The sequence below is a fragment of the Capricornis sumatraensis genome, chromosome 3 (assembly GCF_032405125.1).
Source record: "Capricornis sumatraensis isolate serow.1 chromosome 3, serow.2, whole genome shotgun sequence".
Classification (NCBI taxonomy): domain Eukaryota; kingdom Metazoa; phylum Chordata; class Mammalia; order Artiodactyla; family Bovidae; genus Capricornis; species Capricornis sumatraensis.
The window spans coordinates 36,061,475-36,088,628 of NC_091071.1; the positions used below are offsets into that span (position 1 = coordinate 36,061,475).

General features: G+C 43.0%; 1 pseudogene; it reads left to right on the forward strand.

Moving 5' to 3' along the window:
• The first annotated feature begins 12,997 nt into the window (after nt 1-12,997).
• On the forward strand, nt 12,998-13,466 carry LOC138077047 (large ribosomal subunit protein uL23 pseudogene; annotated as a pseudogene).
• The last annotated feature ends 13,688 nt before the right edge of the window (nt 13,467-27,154 follow it).

The following is a 27,154-nucleotide window of genomic DNA, read 5'->3' on the forward strand; positions in this document are numbered from 1 at the left end:
TAGCAAAAACTCATTAGACATTCCCTTTTTCAGACTGCAGCGGGGGAAATAAATTTCTTGGATCCAAGCTATAGCTATAAAAGCAAGTCTACAATAGGTCTCTGAAAATGGAATTGGGAGATGTTCGTGAATAATTCTCATGGGATGTATAAATTTTCTCTCTATTAAATGCTAAAAAACATCCATGTACCAAAATGGGGTGCCTTGTTTTTCTTTTTTTTTTTTTTTTGGAAATTGAAAATGCCTTTGAATGCAGTCTATTACTGGCTTCTGATTTCTCCATTCAGGTCAAGGTATTTGGCAGGGTTTGGTGAGACAGCAAGTTTGCTGTTTTTCTTTTTGCATTATTATTATTATTATTCTACAATTTGCATCTAGAAAACTTCGTTTTAAGTGCTGACTATGACCCAGAACATGATGTTTATATATCAGGCTGAGAACAAAGGCTTGAGGCTGTGTGTGTGCTCAGTCCTGTCTGACTCTTTGTGACTCCATGGACTGTAGACTGCCAGGCGCCTCTGTCTGTGGAATTTTCCAGGCAAGAATACTGGAGTGGGTAGCCATTCCCTTCTCCAGGGGATCTTCCTGACCCAGGGATTGATCCCGAGTCTCTGTGTCTCTGGCATCATTGGCACGTGGATTCTTTACCACTATGCCAGCTGGGAAGGGGCAAGCTTGAGGCCGTCCCCCTTCTTTTCTGGGGATCAGACTTAGCACTTGCTCCACCTTTCACTATCCAAGGATAGATAGTCTTTCTTACCTTGTGGTTTCGCTGGCAAATGGCTAGAACCAAAAGCAATTGAATTTCCTGGCCTAGTTCATTCTTACACTTTCATGCTATATGCAACATGTTATATAATATATACATATGTTATATGTAATTTAGCTTGCTAGAAGCTAAACCATCAAGGAGTTAGTCTTTTTTTCCCCCTAGAAGGGTTATCTTTTATTGATCTGGGAATGCTTGCTTTCAGCATAGGAAAACTTGTGGCAAGTCACAACTTGATCACCATGACCCACACATCTGACAAGGGTATGTATAGTATTTAGCCACTCAGTCATGTTTGACTCTTTGCGACTCCATGGGACTATGGTCCACCAGGCTCCTCTGTCCAGTCAAGAATATTAGAGTTGGTTGCCATTCCCTTCTCCAGGGGATCTTCCGACTTGGGGATCGAACCCAGGTCTCCTGCATTGGCAGGCAAATTCTTTACCATCTGAGCCACTAGGAAAGCCCAACAAGGGTATAGGGCAACAGAAAATCCTCTTCTGAACAGAGGTGAATGCCATGGAAACAGAATAAGCATCCTCATGGACTAATTTCCACACTGCTCCTTTCTTCATGGTCCTCTGCCTCCTTGGGAGTAGTCTCAGTTTTGCTGAAACTGGAATGTATCAAAATAGAATTCAGCACGTTCCCATCTATTCTCTTAGGACCAGCCAAGCCAGTCAAGATGGAAATTTGTCCATTGGCTAAACAGTCAGGAGAGCTCCTGTTGAGCAGTGATTGACTTTTTGGCTAAGCTCAGCAGAAAGGAAGCTTGTGGTCAATTAGCTTTTCCCTTAATAGGATTGTGTTGGGCAAAATAAACTAGAATAAGAAGTGGAAGGGAAACTGTCATTTAATAAATTCTCAAATATTGCCAAGTCTGCCTGAGACATACGTAATAAATAAAAGAAGGGTTCAAAGTTCACCAGGCTGTCACCTTGTGCTATAGTCACATTCCCCATTGGAAAGGCACAGCCTGGAGAAAGAGAGCGATATCCAGAAGCTAAGTATATGTGTATATCTTTAAGCATTCCACCAGTGCGTACTTAAAGGCAAAGCAGAGTTTGTAGCAATTTCAGGACTATAATAATGATCATTTCTACACATGGATCTCATTTAACAAGCTCTGATGGGAGGGCTTACTCTATATCAAGCACTGTGTTAGTCAGTAGAGCTGTATTTATGAATAAGACAAAGAAAAAAATTAATCAGAGAACAAACTTATGGTTGCCAGAGGGGAAGGGACAGGAGGAAGGACAGTTAGGAAGGGAGTCTGGGATGGACATGTACACACTGCTATATTTAAAACAGATAACCAACAAAGATCTATTGTATAGAAGATGGAATTCTGCTCAATGTGGCAGCCTGGAGGGGTGGGGAGTTTGGGGGAGAATGGATACATGGATATATGCAAGGCTGAATCTCTTTGCTGTTCACCTGACTCTATCACACCATTGTTAACTGGCTATACTCCAATATAAAATAAAGTCTTTTTTAAAAAACTACAAGTGGTACGAAAAGTTTTGAAGTAATAGACAGGGTGCCCTGGCAAAGAATGCAGAAGTTGTGGAGTCACTAGCTTGAAAAAGGTGGTTAGAGAAGGGCTAATTTTTTCTATTTCCAAAAGTTCCTTTTTCTTTAAAATTTTTATTTGCTAGGCATATAATAAGATGCTCGTAATTCAAAAAGACAGATGCACCCTGATGTTCATTGCAGCACTGTGTACATGGAAGCAAATGTTCACTGATAGATGAATGCATAAAGAAAATGTGGTACATCTATGCAATGGAATATTACTCAGCTGTAGAGGAGAGCTTTAGAGAGGTGACGTAAAGCTGGACCGTGGACAGCTTGGGACACGTCACTGCCAATGGGATGAGAATGAGGAAAGAAAGAGATTAATTTAAGGAGGTTGGTAGTAGCCAGACTTTGAGGGTTTTATATGAAGGTGGTTGGCATTACCTTTAAGTGCAGGGGGGATTTTAGGCATACATGTATTCTGGGATGGACTCTTTGGCTGCTGGGAGAAGAGTCAAGTGGAAGCGAAGAGAAGAGTAGTAGGAAACATACATATTACCATATGTCAAACAGCCAGTGGGAATCTGCTGTGTGACTCAGGGACTTCAAACCGGTGCTCTGTGACAACCTAGAGGGGTGGGAAGGGGTGGGAGGGAGACTCAAGAGGGAGGGGACATAGGTACACCTATGGCTGATTCCTGTTGATGCAGAAACCAATACAATATGGTAAAGTCATTGTCATCCAATTAAAAGTAAATACATTCTTGGAAAAAATGAAAAAAAAGAGTAAACAAGCAAACAAAAACAAGTAGTAGGGAATGCAGCCCTTCACAGTTGTCCGGGAAAGGGCAGTGGCATGCTGACTGATGTGGAGATGAAAAGAATAATAATTGTTGAGAAACAGGGGACATAGATTTGACACATTTGCTCAACATGTGGCAGCCAAGTTCCTTATATATGTTATCTCAATCTTCAAAGTAACTCTACTGAGTAGGAATTACTTGAACGCCAATGGGTGTCTTGGAAAGTGCGTGGGGTTATATGTTCATTATATGTCCGTTAATAGCTTCCAGGAACTATCAGCTTGTCTGAACCTTGCCATCACACAAAGACGTAGGCAACTCTTGCCCTTTTAGCAAAAAAGAAAAAAAAAAAAAGTGGCTCATGCAAGTTGTATATTTTTCCTTTGGCTGCACCCTAGGTCTCTTTGTGTGTGTCTGTGTGTGTTTTTAAATAACTATTTAACTATTATTTAATTTAATTATTGGGGTTTCCCTGATAGCTCAGCTGGTAAAGAATCTGCCTGCAATGCAGGAGACCCTGGTTCGATTCCTGGGTCAAGAGGATCTGCTGGAGAAGGGATAAGCTACCCACTCCAGTATTCTTGGGCTTCCCTTGTGGCTCAGCTGGTAAAGAATCCACCTGTAATGTGGGAGACCTGGGTTCAATCCTGGGTTGGGAAGATCCTCTGGAGAAGAGAAAGGCTACCCACTCCAGTACTCTAGCCTGGAGAATTCCATGGACTGTATAGCCCATGGGGACACAAAGAGTTGGACATGACTGAGCAACTTTCACTTCACAATTTAATTATTAACTTTTTATTTTAACTAACATGAAGAATTCAGTGGCATTCGGAGCCTTCACAATGCTGTGCAACTGCCACCTCTGTCTAGTTGCAAAATATTTCATCATCCCAAATGAAAACCCCATACGCATTAAGCAGTTTCTCCTCACCCCCATTCCCATTGCCCCGGGCAACCACTAATCAGCTTTCTATTTCTATGGATTTATCTAGTCGGACCGTTTCACATAAGTGGAATCCTACAACGTGTGACTTTTTGTGTTTGGCCTCTTTCACACGACATCATGGTTTTGAAGTTCACCCATGTGGTATCCTGTCAGCACTTCATTCCTTCTTAATGACTGATTCATATCCCATTGTGTGTATAAACACAGTTGGTTTCTTCATTCATTCATTGATGGACATCTGGATTGTTCCCAGCTCTTGACTCTTGTGAGTGATGCTGCTGTGAACATTCATGGACAAGTATGTGTATGACTTTCTGTTTTCAGTTCTTCAGGGGTATCTACCTAGCACTGAAATTGCTGATTCGTAGGATAATGCTAAAATTGCATATTAAACTTCTTGAAGAACCCCTTTTTACCTTTTGAGTTCAGCTAGGATGATGAGTGATCTGGATAAACTACTTGCCCTTAGAGGCTGCAGAGTAGTAGGCATAGATATTATCTCATCATTATCCTTATGAATTCTCTAATACCGTAGTCACACTAATCACCATAGTCCATTTCTGACTCATTCTGCACATGCCCAGGTACAAGGCCTCCTATCACTCTTTGCCCAGAAAGCAAACACTTTCTAACTCCATGGGTCATTCTGTTGACTGGATGGGAGTTGGACCTATGGGAGTCTCTTTGGTACTACGTGGACAAAACCCACATGACCCAGATAACCACACTTGGCCCATACTGAATTCTGAAAAAGTAGATCATGAAGAACATTTTCTGTTTAATCAAAAGGCCCCTGGTCCTCAGAGTGTTTGCTCAGCTTTCACGGGAGGCAAATCCTGATTCTGCAACTCAGAACCAAGTCTTTTGGACCCCGTATCTCCAAAGACCAGGGGCTGGTTGCCTGAGGTCTCAGAGGGAAAGCAACTTTGGCAAGAGCAAATTCGTTTTCCTAAAGTGAGGAACTGTCAGGTAGGTCTAGAAATAAAATGACCTGCCCTGTGCAGTAACGATTCTGCTGGGTATAAATAAACTGAAGAAAAATTGGGGAGAAAGTTTTAAGTCCAGAGAGCAACACTGCAACAGTGCAGATTCAGGCTGGCTGACTTCAGGGATCTTAAGGTCACTTTTTACTCCAAGGGGCTCTCTCCTCTATCTCCAGTGCCTTGACTGATTTTCAGGAACAAGTTCCAGAGTGAACACAGCAGAAGCCACTAGGAGAATTCCAACTTCATCGCTTGGTTTGGGTAATAAAACCAACCCAGCCTTCCTGTCCTACACTGACGGGGGGCTGAATCTGCCACGCTGCGCTTCGCTATGGCCTGCTGGGTCACCTCTTCTCCGTAACAAGCTGATCCAGTACTGATCTGTGGATCTGAAAGTTAGGCTGGTAAATCGGTTCACTGTGAAAGTGGAAATGTTGAGCCGGAACAAGGTGTGAATGCAGAAATACAGACCCTTCTCCAACACACATAAGAGTAATTATTGTATTCTTTTCTGCCTTGTCCTCTAGGTCATGAGCCCCAAGGGAAGAGGTGCTGTGTTTCTTTTTGCTTACTTCTTATTTCTCAAGTGGCTCATACATTGCCTGATACAAGGACTGATTCCCAGCGGGGGAGGGAAAAATAGTGGAGTAAATGAATGAATGAAGGAGAAAAGAATGGCATGAAGAGGATATTTTCTCTTAATTTCTCTTCTGTTCTTTCCTTTTCATCTCATGACACTAATATTTTCAAGTATCTATCTCTGAATAATGGAGTCACCTACGAAAGATAAGAAAATGTAACCAGGCCATCTCCATACGTCCTTTATAGGGCAAGTTCCAACACATCATTATCTTTAAGGTTAATGTACAGAAAGCTTAGCAGTTTCATTTCATTTTTGAGGAAATTTGGACCATCTCAGGGATTCATCAGTTTAGGGGGGAAAAAGTACGTCTTTGTGAACTACTTTAGTGTCTTGCAGAAGATTGCAATGAGTTATTGGGACATTGCAAGGTTTAAGACTAATGCTTTCTGAAGCATGAAAGAAGTAGCTGCAGCCTTTTTTTTCCCTTTTTATGTTTAAATTACTTTGCTTCTTACTTGACTACTTTTTCTGACCTTTTAGAGTGCTCCCTTCTTTATATTTCTCCTTGAGCTCCTTAACCATTTCTTAAAATAGTTTAGATACATCTCTCATGAATTCTTCTTTCTTAGCCTTCTGTTTCCCATCCTTCCCGCTCAGCTTCTCCTCACTTGACCCTTCCATATAAAACCCTGCAGTATCATTATACTCTTTGCCCCACTCCATCCATCTTTTTCTTTGTCTCCCAATGCAGTAGGTAATATGAAGCTATGGATCTATAAAACACTCACTTCTCATTTTCAAGTGAAAATGAAGTTACAACCAAGGAGTTCTTTTTTTTTTTTTTTATCCATTTTTCCCCAAAATGAATATAATGGGAAATTTGGTCAATTCTACTTAACCTTTTGCACATTAAACCTTTGGATTAATGTTATTCATGTTGCTCTGCACTGAGCTTTGACAGAATCAGTCAGTTCAGTTCAGTCGCTCAGTCGTGTCTGATTCTTTGTGACCCCATGGACTGCAGCGTGCCAGGCTTCCCTGTCCATCACCACCTCCCGGAGCTTGCTCAAACTCATGTCCATCAGGGAACAGAATACAGGGAACCAACAAAGTGCAGAGAGAAAGAAGATTCTGAGGATCCTTGCACATCAAGATCTGCATCGAGTCTCCACTACTTTATAGCTGTGTGGTCTTGGACAAATTACTTAAAATTACCTCTCTGGGTTCCACTTTCCCCATTGGTGAAATCTGGTTGCTATTACCTACTTCAATGAGTCATCAGGGAACTTAAATTAAATGATAGCACCTATTTAGAACTCCCACACAGCAGATACTCAGTTAAGAGAGTCCTAATGATGATTTAGGCTTTGAATCAGCAAACTTTTATTGAACTCTTTTGATAACGATGGTAGGAGAGGGAAATGAGAAGGAGCCCTTGATTTTCATCCTAATATGTGAGTTTAAGAAGGCTGAGTGCCAAAGAATTGACGCTTTTGAACTGTGGTGCTGGAGAAGACTCTTGAGAGCCTCTGGGACTGCAAGGAGATCAAACAGGTCAATCCTAAAGGAAACCAGCCCTGAATATTCACTGGAAGGACTGAGGCTGAAGCCGAAGCTTCCAATAGTTTGGTCACCTGATGCCAAGAGCCGTCTCATTGGAAAAGCCCCTGATGCTGGGAAAGATTGAGGGCAAGATGAGAAAAGGGCGGCAGAGGAGGAGATGGTTAAATATCATCACTGACTCAACGGATACGAATTTGAGCAAACTCGGGGAGATAGTAGAGGACGGTGGGGGAGCTGGTATGCTACCTTCCATGGGGTAGCACAGAGTCAGACACGACTTAGCAACTGAACAACAACTGTGAGTTACAATCACCAGTGGTTTTTCCATTTTATTTTGGGGATGAATAAACTCTCCAGCTCTAACCGGTTATAAAGTGTCGTCTGGTTATAAAGAATCATTCATCTATAAAGTATTTAATGGGAAGTTACTTTGTGGTCACAAACAACAGTGAGCAAAAGGAGATGCAATGCTTGCTCTCCTAACACTCATCTGTGCTGTGTCCCCATAAGGCAGTGATTCTCAACAAGGTAAATTTGCCCCCGGGGCACATAGGTCAATACTGGTTTTTACAACTGTATGGTATCCACATCTAATGGCTTGAGTCCAGGGATGTTGCTAAACATCTGTTCAAAAGAACCCCACAACAAGAAATCATCTCACTGTGGAGAAACCCTGCTATAAGGGGAGGATCAGGAATGTGAACTAATCCATCATTAAGGCAAGGAGTGAAAACACCCAAGACAGACTTCATCGCTTTGGGCTCTCCCAAAAGCTAAGCTGCAATTATGAGATTAGAGTTCCTGCAACAGCCATGGGTAGGAAAGGATTCCTGGGCATCAAGGCTAGGTGGTGTGGCTCAGCCTGGGGGCAGGGGCATGGACCAAATGCCCTCTGTGAATGCCCTGTCTGTGCCCCCTGCTGCAATGACTAGCCTGGGAGCACTTGGGTGTGCAGCTGGCAGCCCTGCCTCTGCAGTTCAGTCAGTGTTGTCGGACTCCCAAAGCTGCCCCCAGGGAACCCGCTGTGTGTAAAGAGCTGCAGAAGTAGCACTTCAGTAGAGATAGTTAGATAAATAATCCTGAATGAAATTGCATGTTTTTAAGTGCTTTATTAATACGGTTGGGTAGAGAGCATGCTAAATTCCTACATTGTGGAGATGAAGGTTACAAGAAAGGGATTATGTGGAGAGAGCTAAGTGAGAGGGGGCAGGGGAAGAAAGGGACAAGCAAAGGCAAATTTCTCCATCATGTGTGTGTGAATGTGTGAGACAGAGAGACACACAGTGAGGATGGAGACGCATGGATATAGATCTCATGGTGTATTTAGAGACAGTCCAGGGGATGTACCGACACATTGTACAGGCTGCAATGTACAAGTGAAGTGACAGGATACTACTACACCAGGATTTGGAAACTCAAACGCTTCCAGTGCTGAATAGTTTCCATAAAAGACTGAAGCTGGCCAGGTGAAAATCCAGAAAGCACGCATTGCCAGAGGGGATAACCATATCTCAACTCCAAGTTATTTTTATCTTGGCGGGATGGGGAGAAGCCAGAAATTCATATTTTTATGTGAAATGTTATTTGTTAATCACATACATGCAAACACCACATGAACAAAAAAAAACAAACTTTTTTTTTTTAAAGATTCTGTCGGTAAGTCATGAAGTCCATTTGCCTGTATGTGAGCCTTGAGTTTGTAATCTCCTCAGTTCAGTCCAGTTCAGTTGCTCAGTCGTATCTGACTCTTTTTGACCCCATGGACTGCAGAATGCCAGGCTTCCCTGTCCATCACCAACTCCCACAGCTTGCTCAAACTCATGTCCATAAAGTCAGTGATGCCATCCAACCATCTCATCCTCTATCGTCCCCTTCTCCTGCCTCAATCTTTCCCAGCATCAGGGTCTTTCCAGTGACTCACTTCTTTGCATCAGGTGGCCAAAGTATTGGAGTTTCAGCATCAGTCCTTTCCATGAATATTCAGGACTAATTTCCTTTAGGATGGACTGGTTGGATCTCCTACTCGGGTCTTATTTTAATGATGTAATTTGTGTATTTATTTATTTACAGAGAGGAATATATTAGACAAGAGCAAGGGTATTGAAGTAAATATAAATAGTCCTCTCAGTTAGCTGGGACCTTAGACTCATCATTGAATTTCCTTGTGTTGCCTTTTCTGGTTTGGGAGTTTGAGTCTGAAAGATCTATTTTACGAAGTCATTGTTAGCAGAAAATGTTTAACTCTGTAAGCACTTAGCACTGTTCCAATATCAGACAGAGCCAACATATGTTGGCTCCTTTCTCCCCAAGGAAGCAAAGCTGAAATAAGTTGTTATGGCAGGCAGGGGAAAAATACAGAATATTCCCTGGAATATTCAGGCAGGCAGCTGGACAGTTGTTCTAGGTCCCTCCCCCCCCCCTCCACCTCTTTCTACTTGATTCTCTTAACTGAGGCCCTAGAGTGGACATTTGTCCCCTGCATCTGCTAACAATGCCTGCCTCCTTCTGACAAGAAAAATATCCTGCATTTCTTTGAAGAAAAACTCATTCTACAACTTTAGTCTTACATAGTATCAAACCATCAATATATACGGGGTCTTATACATCCTTGGTGGAGAAGGCAATGGCACCCCACTCCAGTACTCTTGCCTGGAAAATCCCATGGACGGCAGAGCCTGGTGGGCTGCAGTCCATGGGGTTGCTAAGAGTCGGACAGGACTGAGAGACTTCCCTTTCGCTATTCACTTTCATGCATTGGAGAAGAAAATGGCAACCCATTCCAGTTTTGTTCTTGCTTGGAGAATCCCAGGGATGGGGGAGCCTGGTGGGCTTCCGTCTATGGGGTCGCACAGAGTTGGACATGACTAAAGTGACTTAGCAGCAGCAGCAGCACCAGCATACATCCTTGGTTCCAAACCTGTCTAATCAGGATATTCTTCGTTCCTGATCAAAGTAATGGGTTCAAGGATGAGTATGGGATACCGAAAAGTTAGTCTTGGAATGTTGCCTTGCACAGTTGGGGAAAAAGATACTCTTTTATGCTGATCTTGATAACCTGAGAGGGTCTCAGTCCAGAGTGTTGAGTGAACATCTTTTTACCATTTAGGGAGCATGTGTCATGGAATAAAGTTGACGCCAAGAAAAGGAGAGCCTAGAGATATACCAATGCACATTTTGTCACCTTGATCCAGCCATGCCTGAAACCCATATGGACATTAAATTGCAGGTTTTAAAAGAACAATATTTACCTTTTTTTTTTTTTTTTTTACTAAAGTCAGTCTATTTGGATTTCCATCACTTATAAACTAGAGTTTGGAGAAAAAAACACTACCCCCTCAGGTTGGTTAATGTTTAACACAAGGTTCAGTCACATCATGTCATGGGGTCCATGGAAGGGAGACAACCTGCAAACTGACATTGAGATTTGTACTTTCTGTTGATGATACAGCAGATAAGTGCAGAGCTTTGAGGAAAGGCCTTAGTTGGCCATCTAGCACCGCCATCTACTATCTGGGGACTTTGAGCAACTTACTTACACTTTTCTTACTTTATTAGGATTACTATATAACCTTCCATAGAAAGTCATTGTAAGGACGAAACAAAGTGATAATAATCTATTTTTGGAACTCTGTCTGGATATCAGATGGGCTTCCCAGGTGGTGCAGTGGTGAAGTATCTGCCTGCCGGTGCAGGAGATGCAGGAGACCCAGGTTTGATCCCTGACTTGGGGAGAATTCCTAGAGAAGGCAATGGCAACCCACTCCAGTATTCTTGCTTTGAAAATTCTATGGACAGAGGAGCCTGGTGGGCTACAGTCCATGGGGTTCCCAAAGAGTCAGACATGATTGAGCGACTGAGCATGCGTGTTGGATATCTGACCCTTGGCTTACTGCTTTTTATGCGTCATCTAATTCCTATAGCAATTTAAAGAGAAGCATGTCACAAAAACGTCTTAGCCTAGTGCCTGACATATTGCAGGTGCTCAATAAAAAGGATTTTGTTGGAGGGAAAGAGTGGGAGTGTGGGACTAGCAGGTGTAAACTATCATAAATAGGACAGATACACAATAAGGTCCTGGTGCATAGCATAGGGAACGGTGCTCAATATTCTGTGATAAACCAGGATGGAAAACATTGTCAAAAATAATGTGTGTGCATGTGTAGCTGAGTCATTGCGCTGTAGAGTAGAGACTGACACAGCGTTGTGAATCAAGTATACTGCAATACAAAGTAAAGCATACAAATGGAAAAGAAGAAACGAATCCTGTTGTCATCATCACCGTCTTCAGCACTGAGGTGGAGTGCAACGCCACTCAAAGTCCAAGTCCCTCAGTCACCTAGGGATCACGTGAAAGTTCAGATTCTGAACTTCATGTGTACGAGGGAGCTCCGAATTCCGAATTGCCAACCAGTCCCTAAGTGATGCTGATGGTGCTGGTCTTCAGACGATGTTCTGAATAACAAGGATCCAGCCCCCCCCACCCCCCCACCCCCCCCCACCCCCCCACCCCCCCCCCCCCCCCCCGCCGGCCAGGAGAGCCCAAAATGACAAGCCTAGTTGACTGGGACTTAATTATTGAATTTTAATCAAGCAATCATTCCATTCAGAGACCTGACCTCCCCCCATCCCAACACACTAGACTGAGAAATCTAAGTACTTGATGCTCAAACTTTTCTGATGCTAATTAAATCAAAAGCTCTGAGGGAGGGGCCCAGACAGCAGTATTTTTACAGCTTCATAATTTGCAGGCAAGATTAAGAACCTCTGGACTAGAGGTCCCTGGGGAGGAAAAGCATAGACCAAGGGAAATGATCACTTCCACTAATTCACAAAGGCAGAGTTCAAATGTCACATGGCCTGTTGATCTCTTTTGATAGAGTAAGTATACTGATATAAAATCTGTTAAACTTTATTACTAACATTTAGCCGAACATATTATTTTTGCTTAACCATGACTAACATAAGCCATTTTGTAATTGAAATACTGGTATTGTGGATATCTTCCCATTAAGTGATTGCATTAAGCCAGTTCCTCAACTGAGATTTTTGTAGACAAGGGAGGAATCAGGGTAGCAAATGTTATTTGAAAATCTAGTTCCTGCAAAGCCTAGAAAAATCAACTTAAGCAGTCAACTGTTCATCCCAATGGTCATAAATTAAAAATACATATTAATAATATATACTATATTTTAAGCATGTACTTATTATTCATATTATTTCAGAAGTGCATGAGGACTCTGAAAAGTAATTAGCTGTTCCTATCCCGATATATGTCTACGTTCAATGTGGGACTTTTAAATTATAAGATGTGCTGACCCATCAGCCATGAGAGACACATGGATTTTAATAACGAAATTGCTATTTCTAGGGGAAAGACTGTCCTTTTGGTTCAGGAAGTGTCCCCATTTCTATCACACAATATATATGATCAGGGATAAGTTCTCTGCCTCTGCCCACCTTGCTCACTTCCTTCTACACAGAAGGCTGCATTGAGGGAAGAAATTGCATATTCTACATTTTTTCTGTTTCATAACATCCAACACTCTTCCCACATAGCGGAGAATTGAGTCAATACTTCTATTACTATATTTCACAGGCATGAGACAGTGAAATAGATAAACCTGTAAGAACACAGCTTGGGAGTAATGCTGACCTGTTGCGGGCTTGACCTCCTGGAAAATTCTTGGCTGAGTGAATTTACCTGTAAAATGGGAGTTTTGCCAAGTATTGTACCTCCTACAGGTAAAACACTTATATCCAATCTATCATACTCTGTTCCTAACATTACCAATACTAATTCATCATGTTTGAATAAAAGAAACTGGCTTTTTCATGAAGATGGCACTAAAGGCAAAGAAGGAAGTCCCTGCCCCTTTCAAAGCCGAAGGCAAAGCAAAGGCTTTGAAGACCAAGAAAGCAGTGTTGAAAGGCGTCCACAGCCACAAAAATAGAAGGTCTGGATGTCACCCACCTTCCAGCAGCCCCAAACACTGAGGCTCAGGAAGCGGCCGAAATATCCTCGGAAGAGCACCCCAGGAGAAACAAACCTGACCACTGTGCCATCCTCAAATTGCCCCTCACCACCGCATCAGCCATGAAGAAAATAGGAGACCACACCACACTGGCATTCACTGTGGGTGCCAACGCCAACAGGTGCCAGAGGAAACAGGCTAAGCAGAAGCTCTATGACATTGACAACAGCTATGGTCAACACCCTCATGATGGAGAGAAGAAGGCATATGTTCGACTGGTTTCTGACTGTGATGCTTCAGATGTTGCCAACAAAATATGGATTATCTAAACTGAGTACCCTGGTAGTTCAGAGGTTAAAGCATTTGCCCGCAATGCAGGAGACCCAGGTTCTATCCCTGGGTTGGGAAGATCCCCTGGAGAAGGAAATGGCAACCCACTCCAGTATTCTTGCCAAGAGAATCCCATGGACGGAGGAGCCTGGTGGGCTACAGTCCACGGGGTCGCAAAGAGTTGGACATGACTGAGCAACTTCACTTCAAACTGAGTCCAGCTGGCTAATTCTAAATATAAAAGTTTTCTATATTAAAAAAAAAAAAGACACCTTGGTTTGGTTTCTCTTTTCATATCTATCAGTAAAGCCCACCAAGAACACCTATCAAACCACTGGCTGTCAAATTCTGGACTCAGAGAAAAATCTTCTCACCTGCTCTGAGCATAGGAGGCACATGTAGTTCCACTTGGACCTGTGAAGACCGCCCTGGAGGTCTTACCTGCTTATAACTCCGACCTCAAACTTGAGTTCTTAGGCTGACCTGGCCATGACCTGCTCTGTAGTCTAGCCTCTAACCCTTGGAGACGCAAGGAGCCTGCCCTCAGAGAGCTACACAGAAGGCTGCATTGAGGGAAGAAATTGCATATCTAAACAGAAATCTGTCCTTCCATCAGACTTGAACTCACCAGAGCCTTCCAGGAAGCTGAATGGATACAGGAAGGCGCAGTGCCATAGACCAAAGGAGTCTATGCTGAGTAAGCAGGACCCTCATAGAAATAAAGTCACCACAAAACTTAAAAGAGCGAGGATCCTGGACACATACCCTTCTTAGTAAACTACTGAACAATGCCTTTATGTGGAACACTGCAGTCTTTCCTGGCCAGTACCTTGGAGAGCTCTGTGCTGTTTGCATTGCTTCCTGCTTCCTAGTAGAATAACAATTGCTTCTCTAGGAAAGTGAAGTCACTCAGTCGTGTCTGACTCTTTGCGACCCCATGGACTATAGTCTATCAGGCTCCTCTGTCCATGGGATTTTCCAGGCAAGAGTGTTGGAGTGGATTGCCACTTCCTTCTCCAGGGGATCTTCCCGACCCAGGAATTGAACCCGGGTCTCTCGCATTGCAGGCAGACGCTTTACTGTCTGAGCCACCAGGGAAACCCATTTTTATGTCGTTCCTGGCCAGTACCTTGGAGAGCTCCTTGCAGCTTGCATTGCTTCCTGCTTCCTAGTAGAATAACAATTGCTTCTCTATTCCGGCTCGCAAATAGGTTCACCAGAACCATTTTCCTAGATTCCATATATATGCATTACTCTATGATAATTGGTTTTTCCCCCATCTCTAACTTACTTCAGTCTATATAACAGGCTCTAGGTTCATCCATCTCACTACAATTGACTCAAATTCATTCCCTTTTTATGGTTGAGTAGTTGACTCATTGGAAAAGACCCTGATGCTGGGACAAATTGGGAGCAGGAGGAGAAGGGGACAACAGAAGATGAGATGGCTGGATGGCATCACCAACTTCACGGACATGAGTTTGGGTAAATTCTGGGAGTTGGTGATGGACAGGGGGGCCTGGTATGCTGCAATTCATGGGGTCGCAAAGAGTCGGACACGACTGAGCAACTGAATTGAATTGAATATTACATTGAATACATGTGCCACAACTTCTTTATCCATTCATCTATCAGTGGATAAAACAGATAGCTAGCAGGAAGATGCTGAATGGCACAAGGAGCTCAAATTGGTGCTTTGTGATGGCTTAGACCTTAGCCGTCTAGTCAAGGCTATGGTTTTTCCTGTGGTCATGTATGGATGTGAGAGTTGGACTGTGAAGAAAGCTGAGAGCCGAAGAATTGATGCTTTTGAACTGTGGTGTTGGAGAAGACTCTTGAGAGTCCCTTGGACTGCAAGGATATCCAATCAGTCCATTCTGAAGGAGATCAGCCCTGGGATTTCTTTGGAAGGAATGATGCTAAAGCTGAAACTCCAGTACTGTGGCCACCTCATGCGAAGAGTTGACTCATTGGAAAAGACTCTGATGCTGGGAGGGATTGGGGGCAGGAGGAGAAGGGGATGACAGAGGATGAGATGGCTGGATGGCATCACTAACTCAATGGATGTGAATCTAAGTGAACCCTGGGAGTTGGTGATGGACAGGGAGGCCTGGCGTGCTGCAATTCACAGGGTCGCAAAGAGTCGGACACGACTGAGCGACTGAACTGAACTGAACTGAACTGATGACTTAGAGGGGTGGGATGAGAGGGGTGGGAGTGAGGCTCAAGAGGGAGAGGATATAGGTATACTTAGAGCTAATTCATGTTGTATGGCAGAATTTAACACAACAATGTAAAGAAATTACTTTCCAATTAAAAAAAAAAAAAAAGGACTGCCCAGCAGAGCCAAGACTAAATCATTGACCTTGACCTGCAGGCTTGTAAGCTAAATAAATTCTTATTACTTTCATGGGTGGTGCTTGTAGTAGAGAACCCTCCTGCCAATGCAGAGGATATAAGAGACATGGGCTTGATCCCTGGGTCAGAAGATCCCCTGGAGAAGGATATGGGAACCCACTGCAATATTTTTGCCTGGGAAATCCGATGGACAGAGGAGCCTGGCGGGCTACAGTCCATCGGGTCACAAAGAGTCAGACAGGATGGATGCCACTTAGCACGTGCACATTAAAAAAGAAGAAAGACAGAAAGAAAACAATTGGTATAGAGTACATATTGTGTGTCAGTCATCAGGCTAAACCTGATACTTCATCTAATTTAACCAGAATAACAACCCTATAAGGAAGAAAGACTTATAAGTACTCAAAACTTGCAGAAAGCACACAGCTCACAAGTGGCAGAGGGGGGATCTGAACTCAGGCAATAGAACGTCGAACACCCACAGCGGGATGAGCAGCCACCACAGGTGCTGGCTTGCTGCCTCCCTGGGGTCCCATTACTGAGAGAGCTTCAGTATGCATTAGGTTGTCATTTCTCCGCACTGCCAACTTTTCAAGGTGGGGGGAAACTCATTTTGACAGAGCTCGGGGCCGCTGCTGCATGCCCTAACAGTTCGGTAAGAATGAAGGGAAAAATCCTCATCGCTGAGGAATGTATTAATAATTGGGACTGACATAGAAACTACCTACACAACCAACCTGAGCCTCAGTGCATGAGACCCGCTGGCCTGCCAAACGCTGCTGCACTGTCACTTTAATGCGGGGACTCATCGCGCTCATGTGAAATGAATGAGTGCAAGGAGGAACTCAGAGTTCCGTGGGACCCACCTCTCTTCTGCTGTGGTCACTTCTGTGGCACTTGCTTGCCTCCAGCTGGGCTTTTGAAATGAGACATCTTTTTTTAGCTGGAATATTCACTGCTGCCTTTCATAATATCAGCTGGAAGGAGTGGCACACAGCATTCAAACCTCAGCTTTGTGTCTTCACGAGGAAATGATAAATGACTGACAGGTTGGCTAATAATGGGAGGGAAAAAAAAAAAACAACTGAAATGCCACCTCTCTGCATTTCCATCAGAGAGGAGAACCAGGACTTAGAAACCTTTTCTGCCTTTCATCAATCTCTACCCATTTTGTAGTCTGGCATGCTGAGATGTCAGTTCTTGTGGATTATTAAGTTAAATCAGGGACTCCTCTGAGAAGAGCAATCAGTCTTTCAGTTCTCAGCATCTTTGCTTTCTCAGACCTCAGTTCCAAAGGATGTGACCATTCTGGCGGAATAACAAATGTCAATGAACAATGAATAACCGCTGAAATTTTAAAGTTATGTATATAGGGCAGAGGAGAATTTAGAGAAAAGAGAAGTTAGAATGTCCCTTTATAATTTGGCCACCTTGCACTCTGAGGTTTGCCAAGTGGCTGTGCGGTCCTTATTCTGACAATTTCAAAGCTTTTTCTTAAACCCCCATTATGTGCAAAGCCTCTGTTTTAAAGTACACTCTCTAAAAGGTAAAGGGGGCTCTCATGGAGACAACAAAAATATTTATCATGATATGAAACTGCACCTTTGTGAGTAGTCAATCAGTCATGTCTGACTCTTTGGTACCCTTTGGACTGTAGCCTGCCTGGCTCCTCTGTTCATGGGATTTCCCAGGCAAGAATACTGGAGTGGGTTATCATTTTCCTTCTCCTGATCTTCCCAGCTGAGGGATTGAACCTGTGTCTCCTGCATTGCAGGCAGATTCTTTACCCACTGAGCCATCAGGGTAAGCCCATGATATAAAATGCATCGGTCAAATCAAACTCAGTCAACACTATACTGGCCTCATCCTCAGGGACAGAGTGAACACACACCTGACCGTCAGGTAACATACCTGATGAACCAGGCTTTCCACTGGTGGAGTTAGAAAATAATAGACCATGCAGGTCCCTAGACACATGCCTTTTTATCAGCCCGTGAAATACAAATTTGTTTAGATTTCCTAAGCACACACCCAGTAGGACAGTCCCGGAGGTGTACCGGGTCATGAGAGACAGAAAGTAGACAGGGATGTAAACGTTCTTTACACCAGGTGCTGTTCAGTTGCCAAGTCATGTCTTGACTCTCTGCGACCCCATGAACTGCAGCACACCAGCCTTCCCCGTCCTTCACTATCTCCTGGAGTTTGCTCAAACTCATGTCCATTGAGTCGATGATGCTATCTAACCATCTCATCCCCTGCCACCCCCTTCTCCTTTTGCCTTCGATCTTTGCCAGCATCAGATTCTTTTCCAATGAGTCAGCAGACTGCCCACTAAAAATGTTGATGCTAGGGTCATTCCTGATACACTAGATCGGAAGTGGACCTGGGGACTCCCCTCAAAACTAGCATTCAAGATGATTCTGAGGTAGGCCCTGAGGCTATAGTCGGAAAAATGCTGCCTGGAATAATTTACAAAGCAGACTATTGAAAAGGATAGGTAATCATCTGCAAAGAGGCGGACACGACTGAGCAACTGAACTGAATTGACTGAATCATCTGCCATAATGCAGATGAAGCAATGGAACCTGTGTAACTGGGAATGGTGCAATGGATACATTTGACACAAGGATCACGTCCACAGGGGGCACACAAAGCAGAAATCACACATGATCGAATCTTACCAAATTCCTTAGGAAGGTACCATGTTGATGACAACATGCCACCTTTCAGAAAATGGAGAGTTTCTTCACTATTATTCTAATACACTGCTCTTTTTTGAGTAACAACAGATCAAGCTATTGGCAATGAGCTTAGGGCTATGTTGCACGAATGATACAGAATTTGAAAATGGAGTCACAGTCGGCATGATAAGATACAAGAGTCAGCAGAGATGGGCAGGAACTGAGGTCCCCTGAGGGTGCCAGATTGAATCATCTCTCTCATTCATTCAGAAAATGCCCTCGACTATCTCAGAGAAATTCTCTCCTGCGCTTGTGCTGTTAAAGTTGTCGAGAAGGAGGAGGAGTTGTAGGGTGTATAAAATTGTTGGGTTTTATTGACTCAACACACACAATTGAATTATCTTACATTAAGTGTGTGAAAGAGGCCGCTCCATTCTAAGGCACTTGATTTTTAAAATGAGGCTTAATTGGACCAGATACACCACATTAACGAAAACCAACTGAACTCAGGTTTTATAAAACAGCTACTGAAACCTATTGGGTTTCTATTTTTTGATCAGATGGATTTCTCTTCGGTCAGAAAGCCTCTGTGTACAGATACACTGCCTCTTTCAGAAACAATTAAAGAAAAAAAAAACCCTTCAGTGGAAGGTCATGTTTTAATCTTACAAACACAGAGAAAAATAATTAAATTATCCCTCTGGCTCTCAGAAAGGAATGGAACAGTTCCAGCATCACTTTTATAAACTCTCTTCCTCCCATTTCCAGGGTGTAGTCAGAGCAGGGTAGATCTATAGCTGAAGAGCCTTTGAGTTTGACAAAGATAATCCCATCAAGTGTGAAAAATCCACCACAGTATTTGTTCAGGCGCTCAGATTTTCTGGGCATCACAAAATGCCTAGTTCATCATATTTGTTTCTATATGCACATTACATTCTTTAACATACCTAACAGTTACTTTCAGGGGAGAATGCATTTATGAATGAACCTGGTTGCAGCATCCGATGGTCCCCTTTTCCCCCTCAAACTTTTTAACTATGCTCATCAATTACTCGTAACAGTGCAAAGAGTTGGCAGTGTTTACCTACCATTCTTTCTGACTTACTCGGCTCAATCTTGTGGCTCATTAAAAGCATCTCTATTTATTTGCTGTGTGTTCCAGTCTTTAACTTTGGCACAAGATGCCCAAAGTAAGCCCATTTTACTTTTCCCTGCAGTGTTAATTGGTGGAGCATGCTGCCTGCCTCTTCATTAATTATGTCAATGTGTATGAAACTTCCATTTTCATGGGGATGAATTAACAAGCCTTTTCTGAACGGTGCTGATAGAAAGCCAGCCTGAGAGGCTGTGATGAGGAGAGTGATGAAGGCTGCTGCTGATGGTCAAGGCCACGTTCAGGTACATAGACTGGCTTTGTCCAGCCCCGAAGCCCTGCTCACCCCTCCTTTTGTGACCATCAGCAGGAAACAGGCACTTTTGTGAAGCTGGGGACAGTCCCTCTGCCCGCCCACACCCCAGAGATCAGACTGTGCTGAACACACTGACTGCATGGGGGTGATGAAGGCAGGTGGGGGTGGGCCGGTCCAAGCCCACTCTTTATGTCTCAAGACAGGTTCCCTATTACCTCGCTGCAGGAAAGTGAGAAAATAAAAGGCCATCCCTGCTGAAAACTCCTTTTTTAAAATTTTTTATATCACTCTGAGAGAGAGATGACTTGCGAAAAATTCTCGCTGTTAGATAGAGCCAAAAGAAACACACACACTCTGAATAACCTTAAGAACCTTAAACCAAATCACACCTTCTGGTTAAACAAGATCATTCTCTCTCGCTCTCTTTGCCTATGACTCTGCTCGATTACAGTGAAGGTTGGTAAAAGAGTGACACCTAGTTACTGTTGTGCTGTTTTCTGTCTCAGACTCGCCTCCTCCTCCATGGGCTCGCGGACGAGGGTCAGATACTGATTTCCGTCTTTCGCTCTCTCGCTCTCCCTCTGGCTTTCTCGCTCGTTTGCTGTATCTCCAGCTCTCTCTCCATCTCTGTCTGGGGGGCTCGCATGACACGCAGAGTGAAGGAGAGGGAGAGAAAGAACGTGCAGACTGAGGAAGGCCGAGTTAGCGTGTATTTCTTAATTGCTACTCCCAAACACATCCGTGGGGCTAGAGAACAGCGATTTGCAGAGGATTTAGCCAGAGTTAGGTAAAGAAAGAAAATGTAAGGTTTAAGCTCGCTTCCCCAAAGGATCATAGGGTTAGAAAGAGTTGGCAAGATGAAAAAGATTTACACTTACGCATACATACACATGTGCATATATACACATATACACACAAATATATATGCATATGTGTGCATTTAAGCATATATTAACATATACCATACACACAAAACCCACAAATGCACACATATATGCATGCAAATACACACATATGCATACATACATATGAATGCACACAAGCACACACATATATACCATACACACACAAAACACAGACACACACACACAGATACACACATACCCACATATGCATACATGTATACATATACATACAAACACAAATATATGAACACAGAGAGATAACATGCACACACATACATGTGCATATACACACATATACACACAAACACAAATATATACACAAACACATATGCATATAAGCACATATTAATATATACACACACAAAAAAAACACAAATGCATGCATAGATACATGCAAACATACATATGCATTCAGTTCAGTTCAGTTCAGTTCAGTCGCTCAGTCGTGTCCGACTCTTTGTGACCCCACGAATCGCAGCACACCAGGCCTCCCTGTCCATCACCGACTCCCGGAGTTCGCTCAGACTCATGTCCATCGAGTGAGTGATGCCATCCAGCCATCTCATCCTCTGTCGTCCCCTTCTCCTCCTGCCCTCAATCCCTCCCAGCATCAGAGTCTTTTCCAATGAGTCAGTTCTTCACATGAAGTGGCCAAAATATTGGAGTTCATACATATGAATGCACACACGTGTACACACACATACACACACACCACATACACAAAAGACAGACATATTAATACACATACATATACACAAATACATATACACACATGCCCACATATGCATATGTACACACATATACATACAAACACAAATATATACATACACAAATACACACATGCATACTAGCACTTATATACACACACACAGAATATAAACATACAAATACATATACAAATACATGTGTACATACAAGTGCACATATATACATACAAACACACATATATACAAGTGACAGTTGCTCAGTCATCTCCGACTCTGAGACCCCATGGACTACATAGTCCATGGAATTCTCCAGGACAGAATACTGGAGTGGGAAGCCTTTCTTTTCTCCAGGGCATCTATCTTCCTGACCCAGGGATCAGACCCAGGTCTCCCCCATTGCAGGCGGATTCTTTACCAGCTGAGCCACAAGGGAAGCCCTTGGTATATATTGTGTTTTTGTGTATATGAGTATTTGTGTATGTGTGTATTTGTATATCACAGCTCAGTTGGTAAAGAATCTGCCTGCAATGCAGGAGACCTGGGTGTGATCCCTGGATTGGGAAGATCCCCTGGAGAAGGGAAAGGCTACCCCCTCCAGTATTCTGGCCTGGAGAATTCCATGGACTCTATAGTTCATGGGGTCACCAAGAGTCAGACACAAGTGAGTGACTTTCACTTTCATATATACCAACACACACACAATACACACATACACATAGACATACACACACACACATATACTCACACATGCATAGATAAACACACATACACACACAAAGTCAGTGGAGACAGTGCCACAGGCTCTTCTGAGATGAGCTTGCCAAGATGTCAGACTTGACTATTAGAAAGTTCTTCCTGATGTCTCACTGCAGTCTTTCCTGCTGTGACTAAAGCTCTTTCTCAGAAGAACTTGAGCATCTACCATCTGCCAAAGCCCCCTTCCCATGGTCAAGAAGCAGGTGTCCATTTTCTCTTTGAAGTTAACCCCTGACTACACTCCTAGGAAGGCTGCCTTGAAATTCCTTTTCTGAGAGATAAAACCCAGAGTAGCAGGTGTAGGATAGGAGGATGAGAAGCAAGTGGATTATAGATTCACACACACCATGGAACGCAGGTTCTGAACAGTCAGTATTGAGTTTTGCTCACAAGTACTTTTTCTTACTCTGTGCAACGGGCACATTTCTGAGTCCCCTGAGACTTAGACTCTTCAAAACATAAAATGTGAAAATACTGACTGCATTACAGGTTTATGAAAAAAGAAGCAAAACACAAGGACATAGTAAAAATGAAATATTTGTGAAAAAAATAACAGCTGTCAACAATGGCTTTCCTTTAGCATTTTGTCCCAATCCAAAGTGGACTCGCAGGAGAATAGCACAGATGTATGGAGTGTTTGCTATATATTAAATGCTGGGCGAGACTCTTTACTCACATCATTATATTTAATTATCATGATGACCCATGAGGTCAATGTTATTGTCATTCCTATTGCATGCAAGGAAAAACTGAGGCTTAGGTAAGTTAAATGGCTGGTGGAATTCTTTTTTTGGCTTGCTCTTTTTTATTGGAGTATAATTGGAAGGACTGATATTGAAGCGGAAACTCCAATACTTTGGCCACCTGATGCGAAGAGCTGACTCATTGGAAAAGATTCTGATGCTGGGAGGGATTAGGGCAGGAGGAGAAGGAGACGACAGAGGATGAGATGGCTGGATGGGATCACTGAACCAATGGACATGGGTTTGGGTAAACTCCGGGAGTTGGTGATGGACAGGGAGGCCTGGTGTGCTGCGGTTCATAGGGTCGCAAAGAGTCGGACACGACTGAGCGACTGAACTGAACTGAATTGCGCTGCAATGTTGTGTTAGTTTCTGCTATCTAACGAAGTGAATCAACTCTAAGTATACATATGTCTCCTTCTTCTTGCACCTCCCTCCTACCCTCTGGCCCATTCCACCCAACTAGTTCATCACAGAGCACCAAACTGAGCTCCCTGTGTGTTACAGCAGCTTCCCACTAGCTGTGTGTTTTACACATGATAGTAAATGGGGGAATCTGGGCTTACTGATGCTCTTAATGATAAGCAGATAGTGGCATGATTTGCAACACCAAACAGTGGAAACAACCCGCATGTACACCAACCGGTGAATAGATAAATAAAACTATGTCTATCTATGCAGCAGGATGTTCTCTGACAACATCTGCTGCGACATGGATGAATCCGGTAAAGATGATGCTCAGGAAAAGAACCCAGACTCCAAAGGCCACCTGTGGTGTGATTCCACGGATGTCAAAAGTCCAGGATAAGCAAACCTGCAGAGATAGAAAGTAAACGAGCAATTGCCTCAAGCTGAGAGGGGGGGTCAATGAAAGCTAACGTGCTCCTGGATCTTTTGCCGGGAGATGATGAAAATGTTCTTCCCTCTATCTTCAACTTTAATGAGGTGTAATTGACAAATAAAAATCATTTGTACTTAAGGTATACAACATGATGATTTAATATATGCAAACATCATGAAATGAAAATTATCTCAGATTAGATTATGGTGATGACTGCACACCTTAGCAAATATATTTTTAAATTTTAAAATTGGATTGAGCACTGAAAGTAGGTGAATTTTATGGTAGGTGAATTGTATCTCAATAAAGCTGTGTAGAGAACAAAACTCCTTTCTTGCTCTAAGACAAGCTACCCTTATAATCTCTTGTGGAATATTTATGTACTTCTTTTGCAGAGATGGGAACCACCAGGAAAAAGAAACAATGGAGAGATATGAGGCTGGGGAGCTGAAAGGAAGATCATGAAACACATAGTAGGTCCTGTGAGGGACCCTGGACTTTATTTTCAGAACTCAAAGAAGTGTGTGCCTTGTGTATGAACGTGTTTGTATGTACTTGTGTATATGTGAGTGTGTATTCACGTCTATGTGTTGTGTGTTTATATGTGCGTGTTTGTGTATATGTGGGTACGTGTTAAGTCACTTCAGTTGTGTCCCACTCTTTGCAGCCTCATGGACTGTAGCCCTCCAGGCCCCTCCATCTATGGGATTCTCCAGGCAAGAATACTGGAGTGGGTTGCCATTTCCTTCTCCAGTTTGTGTATATATTTATGCGCATTTACATGTATACATTTGTATATATAGGTATGTTTATGTGCATTTGTGTATATGTGTTTGTGAGTGTGTATATATATGCATGTGCATATTTATATGTTTTTATACATATGTGAGAGGAGGGCATGTCAACCCGTTCCAGTATTCATGCCTGGAGAATCCCCGTGGACAGGGGAGCCTGGTGGACTATGGTCCACAGAGTCACAATGAGTCAGACACAACTGAAGCGAATTAGCACACATACATATGCGAGTATTTGTGTATATGGGTATGTTGTGTGTGTATTTATGGATATGTGTTTGTGAGTGTTTGTGCATATTTGCATATATGTTTGTGAGTGTGTGTATATATCGGTGTTTGTATGTATATATCGGTGTTTGCATGTATGTTTATGTGTATTTATATGTATGTGAGTATTTGTGTATATGGGTATGTTGTGTGTGTGTATTTACGGATATGTGTTTGTGAGTGTTTGTGCATATTTGCATATATGTTTGTGAGTGTGTGTATATATCGGTGTTTGTATGTATATATCAGTGTTTGCGTGTATGTTTATGTGTATTTATATGTATGTGAGTATTTGTGTATATGGGTATGTTGTGTGTGTGTATTTATGGATATGTGTTTGTGAGTGTTTGTGCATATTTGCATATATGTTTGTGAGTGTGTGTATATATCGGTGTTTGTATGTATATATCGGTGTTTGTGTGTATGATTATGTGTATTTATATGTATGTGAGTATTTGTGTATATGGGTACGTTGTGTGTGTGTATTTATGGATATGTGTTTGTGAGTGTTTGTGTGTATTTCCATATGTTTGTGAGTGTGTATATATCGGTGTTTGTATGTATATATCAGTGTTTGCGTGTATGTTTATGTGTATTTATATGTATGTGAGTATTTGTGTATATGGGTATGTTGTGTGTGTGTATTTATGGATATGTGTTTGTGAGTGTTTGTGCGTATTTGCATATATGTTTGTGAGTGTGTGTATATATCAGTGTTTGTATGTATATATATCGGTGTTTGCGTGTATGTTTATGTGTATTTATATGTATGTGAGTATTTGTGTATATGGGCATGCTCGCGTTTGTGTGTGTGTGTGTGTCTGCGAGTGTTTGTGGGTGTTTGTGTATATGTTCATATGTGTTTATGCATACGTGAGTGATTGCGTATATGCACATGTTGTATGTGTACATGTATGTATTGGCACTCAAAGCAGAATTTGAAGCAATGCAGAGATATGATCGGATTTGTATTAGAAGGTATGACTCTAGCTGCCTGGGCTGGAGAGGAGGTGTGAGCGAAGGGCTAACTAAGCAGAAGCCACGGTGGTTTCCTGTCTGAGAGTGAGATGAGCTCTGGACAGAGACGGGGCGGAGATGCTGAGAGTGGACTGCCCTGAGAGGCATGGCAGGACGCAGAGATTTACTGAATGTGGAGCTGAAGCGGGGCCCGGGTAGAAGGAGAGGGAAGGGGTGCCGAGCTAGAACCACTGGGTCACGCCGTTTGCTGACATAGGGTTCAGTGTGGAGAAATGTATTTGCTGGGTAAGATCAGTGCGTCATTGTGACAATCACCCTTGCCCCAGACACATAAGAAATCCAACCTCAGAAGTCCTTCGAGGAAGAAAGAGGTGAGAAGCCACTCTTCTCAGGAAGATATACTCTTGATTAAATGAAGGGTCTACCTGATGGTCAAGCTGGTTTTAAAAGGGCAGAGGAACCAGAGATCAAATTGCCAACATCCGCTGGATCACGGAAAAAGCAAGAGAGTTCCAGAAAAACATCTATTTCTGCTTTATTGACTATGCCAAAGCCTTTGACTGTGTGGATCACAATAAACTGTGGAAAATTCTGAAAGAGATGGGAATGCCAGACCACCTAACCTGCCTCTTGAGAAATCTGTATGCAGGTCAGGAGGCAACAGTTAGAACTGGACACGGAACAACAGACTGATTCCAAATAGGAAAAGGAGTACGTCAAGGCTGTATATTGTCACCCCGCTTATTTTGGGGCTCCAAAATCACTGCAGATGGTGACTGCAGCCATGAAATTAAAAGATGCTTACTCCTTGGAAGAAAAGTTATGATCAACCTAGATAGTATATTCAAGAGCAGAGACATTACTTTGCTGACTAAGGTCCGTCTAGTCAAGGCTATGGTTTTTCCTGTGGTCATGTATGGATGTGAGAGTTGGACTGTGAAGAAGGCTGAGCGCCAAAGAATTGATGCGTTTGAACTGTGGTGTTGGAGAAGACTCTTGAGGGTCCCTTGGACTGCAAGGAGATCCAACTAGTCCATTCTGAAGGAGATCAGCCCTGGGATTTCTTTGGAAGGAATGATGCTAAAGCTGAAGCTCCAGTACTTTGGCCATCTCATGCGAAGAGTTGACTCATTGGAAAAGACTCTGATGCTGGGAGAGATTGGGGGCAGGAGGAAAAGGGGACGACAGAGGATGAGATGGCTGGATGGCATCACTGACTCGATGGACGTGAGTCTGAGTGAACTTCGG